Consider the following 12,521-nt stretch of genomic DNA (forward strand, 5'->3'; position numbering starts at 1 on the left):
CCATCTATTTGCTGAGGAATTTCATAAATTCATTGTTTTTAATAACTGAGTAGTACTCCATTGTGTAAATGTACCACATTTTCTATATCCATTCCTCTGTTGAGGGGCATCTGGATTCTTTCCAGCTTCTGGCTATTATAAATAAGGCTGCTATGAACATAGTGGAGCATGTGTCCTTGTTACCAGTTGGAACATCTTCTGGATGTATGCCCAGGAGAGGTATTGCTGGATCCTCTGAATAACCACAATTCTTATAAAGGAAAACACTTAATTGTTGCACACTTTCCATTAAGATGTTTAACCTGTTTCTGGGAGCCTTTTACTACTTGGTTTAATATAAAACCAGATTTAATATAAAGGGAGGTTCCTGGGCTTTTTAACTTGATATGTCATGTTTGGTTGATATCCCTTAAAGGCCTTCCCTTCCTGAAGAGAAATAGATAAGGAAAGAGTGAGGGGTATGGTAGAGGACAGGTACATGGAGGAAAAGAGTGAGGGAAAACTGGAGTCAGGATGGAATATAGGAGAAAAGAACCTATTTTTAAAAGAAGTTCTGAAGGTTTGAGCAAGAAGTGTGAGAATAGAGTAGTGTATGGCATTGGAATATTCGGTTTGAATAAGGACATTATTCTTCAACAAAATAATGTTAATGATCACATGACAGAGCTCATATAACCAATGGCATTGATATAAATATTTATACTATATATAATTTAATACACTTTCTAAAATAACTAAAAATAAAATAGGTTTTTATCCATTGTCATCATGGTGAGAAGCATGTTAGGAAACAAGCCAGCATATAGCCAGATGTGGTGCTAGAAAAAGAGCCAAAAGTTCTCCATATGGATTGGCAGGCAGCAGTAAGAAACAGTGGGCCATTAGGCCTGGTTGGTGCCTCTGAAATCTCAAAGTCCATTCCTAATGACACCCCTACAACAAAGCTACATATACTCCAAGAAGGCCATCTGTCCTAATCCTTTCAAATAGTGCTATTCTCCATGAGACTATGAGGGCCATTATCATTCAAACTATCAGATTTCCTATCTGTTTGCTCATGGGTTCAAGATTCCCTGACTAGGTTACTTTATGGTGTTTCTTTAAAAAAAAAAAAATAGATATTTTTTTTCATTTACATTTCAGATGCTATCACCTTTCCTAGTTTCCTCTCCGACCCCTATACCCTCCCCCGCCTTCCTCCCTAACCCACCGACTCCCCCTTCCTGGCCCTGGTATTCCCCTGTATTGGGGCATATAATCTCGCAAGACCAAGGGACTCTCCTCCCATTGATGGACGACTAGGCCATCCTCTGTTACATGTGCAGCTATAGACACGAGCTCTAGGGGTACTGGTTAGTTTATATTGTTGTTCCTCTCATAGGGTTGCAGACCCCTTCAGTCCCTTGGGTACTTTCTCTAGCTCCTTCATTGGGAACCCTATGTTCTATCAAATAGATGACTGTGAGCATCCACTTTTGTATTTGTCAGGCACTGGCACAGCCTCACAAGAGACAGCTATATCAGGGTCCTGTCAGCAAAATCTTGTTGGCATATGCATTTTCTTACCAGCATAAAGACAAGATAAGAAGATAAGTGAGTAATGTAAGAACTGGGGGTAAGGGTTTTAAAGTGACTAGGTCAAAATAGCTCTGGAATGAGGATTATAGGCAGAATTTTCAATGTCGTGACAAAATGACAGACAAGGAGGGTGTGGTGAATAGCAGTGCATCCCATGTCATGTTGTGCAGGAAAGAGGGAGGGAAGGAGTGGAAAAGGAGGACAGAAACATTATTCTATCTGAATTGCCCCAATTCTCCCCTTTCTTCCTTTAGAGCCTGAATATAGCATTGTGCCACCTATATTCAAAACAAATCTTTCTCCTTTAGCTGTCTTTGTAAACCCCTTTGCAGATGTAGCTAGGGCTATGCTTTACTAATTTTCTAAACATTTTTCAATCTCATCTGTTCAGCAGATGAACATTTACAGAAAAATTTGAAAAACAAAGACAAAAACAAAATGGAGCAGAACGCCAAGGAGATGTGGATTCTGAAGATCTTTGGTCATCTAAATTAAATGTATTATATGACAGTGTTCCCTGATCCCTGAGGAGAAGGATTTGATGGAGACATCCTATTTAGGACAGAATGTTCCAAAGTCTCTTACTCTGCTTATTGTATGGCTGTGGGTCTCTGTGTAGGTTCCTGTCACTGAAGAAGGGAGTTTTACTTCCCCTTTAATTTATGTGTTTGCTTTACATCCTGATCGCCCCCTTTTCTCCCACTACTTCCCCTCACACAGCTTCTTCCCCACCTCCTTCCGCCCCTTATTCTCAGAGAAGAGGAAGGTCTTCCCACTGGGTGTCAACTCATCCTGGCACAAATCTCTTCAGGGTTAGAGTCCTCACCCATTGAGGCCAGACAAGGTGGCCCAGTGAGACACCACAGGTAGGCAACAGACCCAGGGACAACCCTTGCTTCAGTTCTTGGAAGACCTGCAGGAAGACCAGGCTGCACATTTGCTACACACGTGCAGGGAGGCTAGGTCCAGCCCATGCTTTCTCTTTGGTTGGTGGTTCACTCTTTGGGAACTCCCAAGAGTCCGGGTTAGTTGTCTCTGTTGGTCTGGGAAGAAGGTTTCTTGATGATGGCTTATCAAGACACTGATCTATAAGTACGTGATAATATCAGTAGAAGTCGGTTATTGAAGGGGCAGATCTGATGTTGAAATTCTGTTTTCCTATTGGTTCTTCATTTGTCAGTTAAAAACGGCCTGGGGCAATTGAGGATCAGAGGTAGAGGCGGGACTTCCGGATCCCAGGAGGAAAGACAAACGCAAGGAAGGAGAGGATTTTCTTCCATTCTTTGGAGGAAAAATTCAACAACCATGTAATGTCATGTGGGGAGCTAGGGCCAGCAGGGGCTAGGTGGGACTAACCACTAAGTTAAGGGCAGGTGGAGAGACAAGTCAGAAGATACATTGATAATGACAAGCTTTACCAGGCGGGAGATAGTAACATCCAGCAGTTGTCCCTGGACAGCAAGTTGTAAAGTAACAGACTGTGTGTGTGTGTGTCTTTTATCCGCAGGTTCAAAGGTCTCAGGTGGGGACTGGTAGCATGGTAGCCCACTTCCCAGAGCAAAGGCAGGTAGAGCAAGGGAAGCCAGGAGGGAGCACTGTCTAATCCTGGGCAAAGGTGGGTAGCATTTAAAACTACACACAGCAAATTATGATTATGTTCCTTTAGAAGAACAGTACACAGTATTTGGTTCTCCCCTAGGTCCCTGGCCTATCTCGTCTCACATTCTTGTTCACATAGCAGCTGTAATTTTCTTTGTTTTATATTAAACTTCAGAACACTAATTTTTAATCTTTACAATATTTTATTAAATATGTGTTTGCAGTACTCTACCAAATTCATTAGAGACTTCTCATTTATCTTTTAGTTCATTGGAATTTCTGGTATTGATTTCATGGGAACTAAACAATTCTCTGATTTTCATTATACTTCCACATTTTGTATGCTTCTTGCAGGCATACCTTTTATATCAATTATTATTAATGATGATCTCCCATATAAATCGATTTCAGCTTGCTTGTCATTCCATGTAACTGAGTGATTTTCTTCCCAATGACCTTGGTCACAGACAAATAATGACCTCAATCACACACAAAGATAAAAATAGCAGAAATTTTAATAAACTTTTTCCAATGGTTATGTTTTTAACATTCTTTTTCATATATCTTGACCACCAATTACTATCCATTCCTGATGACATTTTAAAGTACATACTTAGTTGTTTTTTCTTTGGTAACTGGATATATTTCCTCAATATTTATTCATTTTCTTTACTTCATATTTTCAGATAGACAATACTAACAAGCCCCAAATTGAAATCTGTATTCATCTTCATAAAGTTATTTTTTGAAATGTCAAGTTTTAATGTCACTCTAAAACTCACATGTTCTTTATCCCTAACCAAGAAATTTTCCCTATTGGTCACTTAAATATTTAATAAGCTGTAGAATTTTCTACTTCTACTTTTCAATGAAAATTATTATTTTTGCCCCACACATGAAATCAATTTGAACTGTACTAGGAAAATGGGATTAAGGATTTTAGTGTTCTTATGCTTCAGGTTTTTGTTGTCGTTTGTTTATATGGAGAGAATGAAGTTGAAACATAGACCAGGGGAGAGGATACATGAACTGTGCTAATAGAACTAGAAGACTGCATGCATTTTGTTGCCAGGAAGGTGATGCAGAATAGGATGCAGTAATAGTGATTGTGTGCTTTGGCGGCAAACAGAGCAAAAAAAAAAGTGTTAGAATGATTTTGAGTTAAACTAAATAAAAAGTGCCATTGATGTCCGTTTTTACACTGAGTGAAGGAAAGGCCTGCAGAAGTAATCATAGGCACTTTGAAAGTGCAGGGTTTGCATACCGAACACACCCTCTTAAAATCATTGCATTATAGAATCTGAAAGTGTCACTGTATACAAGCATTCTAGCTCTTAGCGAAGGAATTACATGACAGTGGAAATAAACATGTTCTTAAGTTTATGAACTGGAAATTGGGTTAAGATTTGTTCTTTAATACAATATTTAATGTCCGAGAAAATAATTAAATACATTTGTTAATTATATTTACATTTTCTTCCATTATACTCAGTAATTATATAGAGAAAATCACCAAGAAAAAAAGTATGTAATTTTACTACTGCACTGTTGGAATATATTATATGAGTCTACTTTACTAAGTTTGATTGTATTTAACCTTTATTGAACATAGTCTGTATGGTTGTCACATCTGCCAGCTTTTCCCCATAAATTCAAATAATGAATTATATTGATGGTTTGGAAATTTACACAGAGATTATATAATAACAGAGCAGAAGAAAACAAAACTTTTGAAAAAATTTCAACTTTAATCTTATATTTTGTCAACACCTAGATGATTTATAAGGAATTATTTGGAGTGTTTATCACCCAGGAAGTTTATCTGGAATATACTTAAGGAATCATAGTAGCCATTTGTTTCTTGCGTATGTATGTATGTATGTGTGCATATATATACATGCATATGTGTGTACATGCATATATATGCAGGTATTTATTATCTATTTTGCTATGAACCATGCTAATGTACAAACCATTGGAACCTGGATCTCCTCCAACCATTTACCATAGAATTCACTGAGTCTAAGCTACATCCGGTATACTGCAATTGTTTAACACCTGCATAATTTATGCATCAGTGACTCTATTTTACTATTCTCTGGAAGAGTCTATTTATTCTAAATCTTTTACAGGTAGCATAGAATAAATTTACTTCGCAATCAGAAAAATCAATGCAACCCAATATAAAATTTCCACATAGAAATTTATCCATTTTCATTTGCTGTTTTCTCTGGCATTATCTTCTTGGAACCAGGCTGAATTGCATATTTCCACTTACCTTTTCTTCTTCTCCATAGAAGCTAATATTTTATTTGATATGTAACATTTTCAGGAAAGAAAACAGGATTGAGTTTTTTCTTTTCTTTTTCTTTTTTTTTTTTTTTTAGGTTTTAAGCTGAAGTTATTAACAATGGAACATTTCTCTTGTTGGTAAGTAGCCCTATCGAATAATGAACAGTGGGGCTCATCTGTGTGCCTCTCTTTATAGGGTTTAAACATTTAAAAGGAAGCTATTGAGCCCTGGATGCTATCTCTCAAATTTCTAGTAAACAACTCTAGATTGTTATCCTTCCTATTTTGCCAGCCGGGTTTTGTTTGTATTGGCTATTGAAATATATGTGTATATTCAAAGGAAAGAAACAGTTAGATTCAATACTTGGTTTCTTAACAATACTCAGCCTCAGAGAGACTGCTGGGTAGTTACATTTAATTACAAAGCAAATAGAAATCATTTCATGTGATCCAGGAATGATGCCTGATTTCTGAAGATCTTCAGTTTTGTTTAACTGATATAAGCTTCTACTTTTCAATGACTGAAAAACAGGAAAAATTAGGTGGATGTTTTTGTTGTTATGTTTACCCAGTGGTGAAATAAAATTTAACCAGAACAGCTACACATAAAAGAGATTATTCTTTCTCCCCATGGCTCTTACAATAGAAAAGAAATGAGCTCAATTCCATTGATGCAAACGTGGAATACTTTCAAGTCCTGGGGCCTGTTGTCTGGGGAGTGTGTAAGGATGAGCATTATGAGTAGGTGAGTGTGGCTTGGTGTAGAGGGGTGCTGGGGTATGTGCTTGCTTGGAAGTCCTTTCCCAGAGGAGCCTTTTCGTCTTTTAAGGCAGTTTTGAGGCAGGCATCCTACCTTTCCTGTATTCATTCAAAAGGATTGGTCCTAGGTGCTTGAATGTGATATGCCTGGACTCCTCAAAGGAACACAGAAATACCAGGCAGTTGGAAGATCTTTATATAAGTATTTTATGAAAAAATGTGACCCTGGCTCATGTTGATGACCCCATTAATGCTTCCTAAAATTTCAGTGAAGCTGAGGGGGATATTAAGGCTTGTTGGTCACCAGGATGTGAACTGTCACTTCTAAACAACTCTAAAGAAATTACTGCTTCTTAGCCAGGTGTGGTAGTGGGTGCCTTTAATCTCTGCACTTGGTGGTGGGAGGGGGTGGTTGGTAAATCTCTGAGTTTGATAACAGGATGTTCTTCTGAGTGATAACCAAGATAACCAGGGCTAAACAAGGAAACTGTCAAAGAAGAAAAAAAAAGAAGAAAGTAAGAAAGAGAGAAGAAAGAAAGAAAGAAAGAAAGAAAGAAAGAAAGAAAGAAAGAAAGAAAGAAAGAAAGAAAGAAAGAAAGAAAGAAAGAAAGATAAAGTAAGAGAGAAAGAAACAAAGAGAAAGGAAGAAAAGAAAAGGGAAAAATAAATCACTGCTTATTTATGTATTCATGTAGAACTAAATTTATAAAAGCAAAAATAATCAATGCCATACAAACTTGTACTTCATTCATACCACAGAATTGTAAAGCTCTATTTATGAAAACTGAAGCATATATTCTGAGGAGTCAATGACATCTTGCCCAAACTTCTGAAACCAAATCAGAATATTAGTCCAGGAAATATTTTCCCTCATATGTTTATTAATTTTCATATAACATTACAGAATCCAATAGCCACACTGTGTACGTTGTCAATGCAATTTGTTAAATAAAAGTCTCAGGGTCCCTTGTCCTGGAATAATGTCTCTGATTTCTTGTTTTCACTTATAATATATTAATTAAATTTGCAACTTTAGAGTAATGTTCTTATATATTTGTTTGCTATAATATTTACAAGAGTCTATTTCCAAAGCAGTAGGCAAAAGTATGTTTACATTTTTTTATTTAATGAACATATACTGATTCAAAATTGTGTTGTGTTTTCTTATTGGTATGTGTGCACACATGTTATGCTAGTTAGCCTTTAAATATGGAGGCCTGAGTTTGATGTCATGGACTTTCTTTGCTCTTCATCTTATTATTTGAGGCAGCATTTCTCACTGTTTCCTGAACTCACTGATTCAGCTACTGCCACACCCACCTTCTCACATGGGCACAGAGGATGCCAACTCAGGTCCTTAGAATTGCAGAGCACACTCTTGAAACAGCCATTCCCCATTCCTTGCTTTCTTAAAAACATTTTTATTACAATATTGTTTAAATTATTTCTGTATAGATAATCTCATTTAAGAACACAGATATGATCATAGCAGCATTGCTTTACTTTGTATATGAACAAATAACACAGCAGACTGTTCAAACGTCAAAGAGTTGCTCTCTTCTTCCTTACATGTTTTGATATCTTATGTTAGGAGTACTATCCCAAAATTTAATAGGTTGGATAGTAACAAAAAGCAGAAATGTATCCTCAGTAGTCCTAGTGATTGAGAAGACGGTATTGAAGCAGTGACTTTTTTTCTGTTTTTATTTATGTTTGTAATTTGTTCTCAGATTATTTTTTGAGCTATTAATAGTATTGCAAGTGTCACTACTGCGTTAATGCCTGTTACACACAAACATGGATGATTATCCATTCTACACTTTTAGGCACATTCTTTTTTCATGGTGTACATTTTGCTTTATACTGGTTCAGTACTAATAACATACTATGACAGCTGTTATAGTGTCCATTTATTCTGATAATAAATATTAATTGATCACTTACTAGACCCAAGTCCACTGGATCACAAGCATGAGTCAGACACGTTTAATAGTCTGTCTTCTTTTCAGCACTATGCTTCTTTTCTTCTAATTTATTATTCTCTCATACAATTCATTCAACAACAGTCTCCCCTCACTCCCCTCCTCGCACTTCCTCCATGACACCCATGCCTTATGGTTGTCAAAGCCTGACTTTTTGACTCATTGGTCAGATGACTCAGACTTATGTTAGTCCTATCCTTATGTGGCACAACTGGAAAACACGGCATCAACAGAACCTTATGTGTTTGTGATTGGAGGATTGTGTACAGGCCAGATATTAATCTCAAGTGTCATACCTTAGGAGCCATACACCTGTTTTTGAGGCAGGATCTCTCAGTTAGCCTAGAACATCCTATTTAGGGTAATTTGACTGGTTGTTTAGGGCCTGGGATTCAATTGTCTCCATCTTCTCAGCTCAGAGATTAAAAGTGTGTACCCAGTTTCATTTGTGAGTTACTGGAACTGAACTCAGGGACTCATGCATTTTTTTATTTTTTATTTTTTTAGCTGTACTTTAATGACTATAGTCTCTGGAATCTCTTTCATAAAGGCATTACTCACTGACCTTACCCCCAAATTTAGTTACATTCTAACCCCTAACCACTTAGTACCATCTCCTTCAGGCCAAAAATTAAGATGTATCAAGATCAAGATCATAGTATATTGTAGCAAATGTTGGCATTGTTGTCTGCAGCCTGAAGAAAATGGTCATCTGTGGTGGTTTGAATAGAAATGGTCCCCAAAGACGCATGTGTTTGTAGGCTTGGCCCATAGGAAGTAGCACTATGAGGGGTTGTAGACTTGATAGAGTTAGTGTGGTATCGATGAAATTTACCTAATTAAAATGATGTTGATGTCAATTTGTGGGAAACAATTCCATCCATTTCCTATAGATATACCGGAATTCTTAACCAATTCATGTAGTTTACTCTAAATCTATTACTGAGTTGTCTATGTATTTTAAATTTTCAATTCATGACAGATGGGCTCACTGTCTCTTCAGCATTAATTTAAAAAAAATACTATGTGTGTAGAATGCTGGTATGTTGGCAGCATGCAATAGGACATATAGTTAAAAATGAATTAAATACAGGACAAACTTTGTGTCTTGTTTCCAAATTGAATAATTTTAATACAGATTTTATGATATATGTACTCTGAAAGGACACAGACCATCTTGAGTTAATGATTCGAAATGACAGCTTTTCTCATATTAAGAATGGCTAATTATGAAAGGTATGAATTATTGGCTTAACTATTTTCTACCTTGGTTATTCTATATGGCTAGTAATAAGTCATGTTATACTAACAGCTGTCATATACTTCATTAGAAAAACTCACTGTGGTTTCACATTTTTATAGGTGCCATTAAGAGTAGGAGAAAGAAAACTTATAAAAACGTTAGAACACACCCTATGAAAACAAACAGTTTATTTATGGCCACATGTTCTTGGTTCTGTCAGCCATTTGCCATGGCCAGAAGTGTCTTGCCAGATACACCGATTTAGATTGGTGTTTTTGTCTTGTTTTAATAATTTTAATTTAATAAGCTTTAATTTAATAAGCACAAAACACAGAAAAGTGATCAGATACTTCACAGTCTGTAGAGGCAGGTGCTGGATCCCTAATGCAATCACTGAAATGGAGAGACAGTGCACATCTCATTCCGAATCTGTGGTTGAAAGAAGTGGACGGATGAGCCCATTTCCCTATATCACAGCCCATTTAGAAGACTTAGTCTCCTTCCTTAGTGATAAAACAACAATAAAATAACAATGTCAAAAAAATCACCCCTATTTAAAGTCTAAGAAGACCCCTTATTGATAGTAGCATTTTTGAGGGGAAAGCTTCCCATGTCTTATTCTTATATTTTTATTTGCTTGCTTGTTTGGTTTATATGAGTATATTGTCACTGTTTTCAGATACACCAGAATAGGGAATAGGATCCCATTACAGATGTTTGTGAGCCACCATGTAGTTACTGGGAATTGGATTCAGGATCTCTGGAAGAGCAGTCAGTACTCATAAGCAGTGTGCCATCTCTCCAGCCCCCTGTCTTGGGGTATTAATATGTTCAACAACCATCCCACTCTCAAGGAGTTCTGTGTGATTTCTTTCTCATAAATAAAACAAAACTAAAACAAACAAAATAAAACAAACCAAAAATCTCATTTCATCATCAGTGAATGTTATTCTTAGAATTTTCCAGAGAAAGGAACTGGAGTCACTGACCCTTTGGTGCCTTTATGACAGTGAACATACAGTGTCTATACTTCCCTGGGACCCTCATTTCACCTGTTTCTCTCTTACCAACACATCTGCCCATTGTACCATTTTGAAATCCAGAACCAAATTATTATTTTCAACTCTTCTTCCTCATATGTCTGTATACAGCACATAGATATAATTCATTGATCAAAACTACCCAATATAGCTATCCATTTTAATCATGCTTTCAAAACTAAAAGCTTTAAACATGGCACTGGCATATACCAGTTAATTTCAGAAAATGGTGCTCCAGTCTAAAAATAGGAATTTCACTTTAAAACAATATCTGAACATACAATCACATGAGGATCCCATACAGCTGTAATAACCCTGACTGAGGTTGCTTACGTGACTAATGACTGCTGAGTACTGCCATGTGAAGCCTATACTTTCTCAAGGGCTACACTAAATCAGTGACTGAATGTGATGTGCTAAGACAAGCTGCTTCCAATTCCACATGGGACTCCCCTGATGAATGAATATGGGGCTTGGGGAAAGGCTCTTAGACATTTGCAGTAGTCTCAGTCTTCCTTTTACTGTTTTCACTATTACCCTTTCTCTGCAGTCTGTCAATAGCAGTCACATATGCATGAGAGTAGACTGGCTCTCTAGATAGTTCCTCATTTTTCATCACTAGAACCCAACCTCTGCACCACGAAAAAAAAGGATATCTAATCTGGTCTTCCATCTTTCTTCAGGATGAGCAATCAGACATTGAAAAGGCAAGAAAGAATTGGAACAACACAAAACAAAATGTATATTTGGATGAAAATGTAGGGCTGGCTTACTCACCTTTCCCCAAAGACTCAAGCAACAGTATTTCATTGAGCAGAAGAATTAGAGTCTCCTGTTCATTTGCCAAAATGTTACCATGTTTAGCTAGGGAAAATTTCACATTTGGAGTTTGAGTGGAGAACACTTTTAAAAGTGCTGGCTTTAACAGCTCTGCTCATTCCTCTAGACCTGCACAAGATTAGGCATCTTCGCATTTCATCACAGACTGGGGAGGGACTGAGAGGTCATATTCCTTCCTGAGTGTCTGTCTGTTGGCAGTCATTTGTTGCTGGGAGGGGAAGTGTCATTTTCTTCAGTTGAAATACCTCCAAGAAGTTTCTTATATTGTAATATATAACTCGAAATCTCTACCACAAAAGACAACTTTACATGGAAGCAGTTTTTATTTACAGCAACCAATGAAAAAGGAGATGTATATTTGATCTTGAAAATAGATCTTCAGCTACCTTATGGTAGCCTTCTTGAACGGCACAATAATTACTTAGGAAAGATGCACACTATTACATAATATATGATTTAACAAATGTTATGGTTCAGTCTATAATAAATATGCAATCATTGTTATAAAAGGCCTCTACTTGTGATACCAAAATTACTTTTATGCACTGTCCCATCAGTAAGAAACCTATATCAACACTTGCAATAAATTTATAGTAACTCTATCAACCATGTTGTGGTAGTATGTGCTTTTAATTCCAGCATACCAGAGGCAGAGGCAGATATAGCCATATCTCTGAGTTTGAGGCCAATCTGGTCTACTACATTTCAGCACTAGCTTCATGTATCATCACACATTGAAGGTGTTTGTTAAGAGATAATTAAAATACCCATGTCATGTGCTTCTTAGGAATATATTTACAATATGTATGCGCATGTTCCTAACAAATTGCCACTTGGGAAAGGACCAGAGTGAGTTCCAGGAGAGCCTGAGCTAAACAAATAAACCCTGTCTTTCTAAACATATTATGTATATCATATTTGAAGTCATCAAATGTTTTAAAAATAGACATATACTAACCATATTGTTTTAAACTTTTACTATATACCAACATTGTCAATGAACACTTTATAATTTATGATGACATTCTATTTACACAACAGTATTCAAATCAGAATATTTTAGATTTTATAAACATCATTGTATAAGAAGCAAAATGATGTTTATATCTTCAAGTTTCTCAAAAATCTCATTAATTAAATGTTATTTTCTTTAGGAAGCCTAGAAAGTACATTAAGCTCATGTTGATT

This window comes from Mus pahari, chromosome 5 (assembly GCF_900095145.1).
Source record: "Mus pahari chromosome 5, PAHARI_EIJ_v1.1, whole genome shotgun sequence".
NCBI classification, from domain to species: Eukaryota; Metazoa; Chordata; class Mammalia; order Rodentia; family Muridae; genus Mus; species Mus pahari.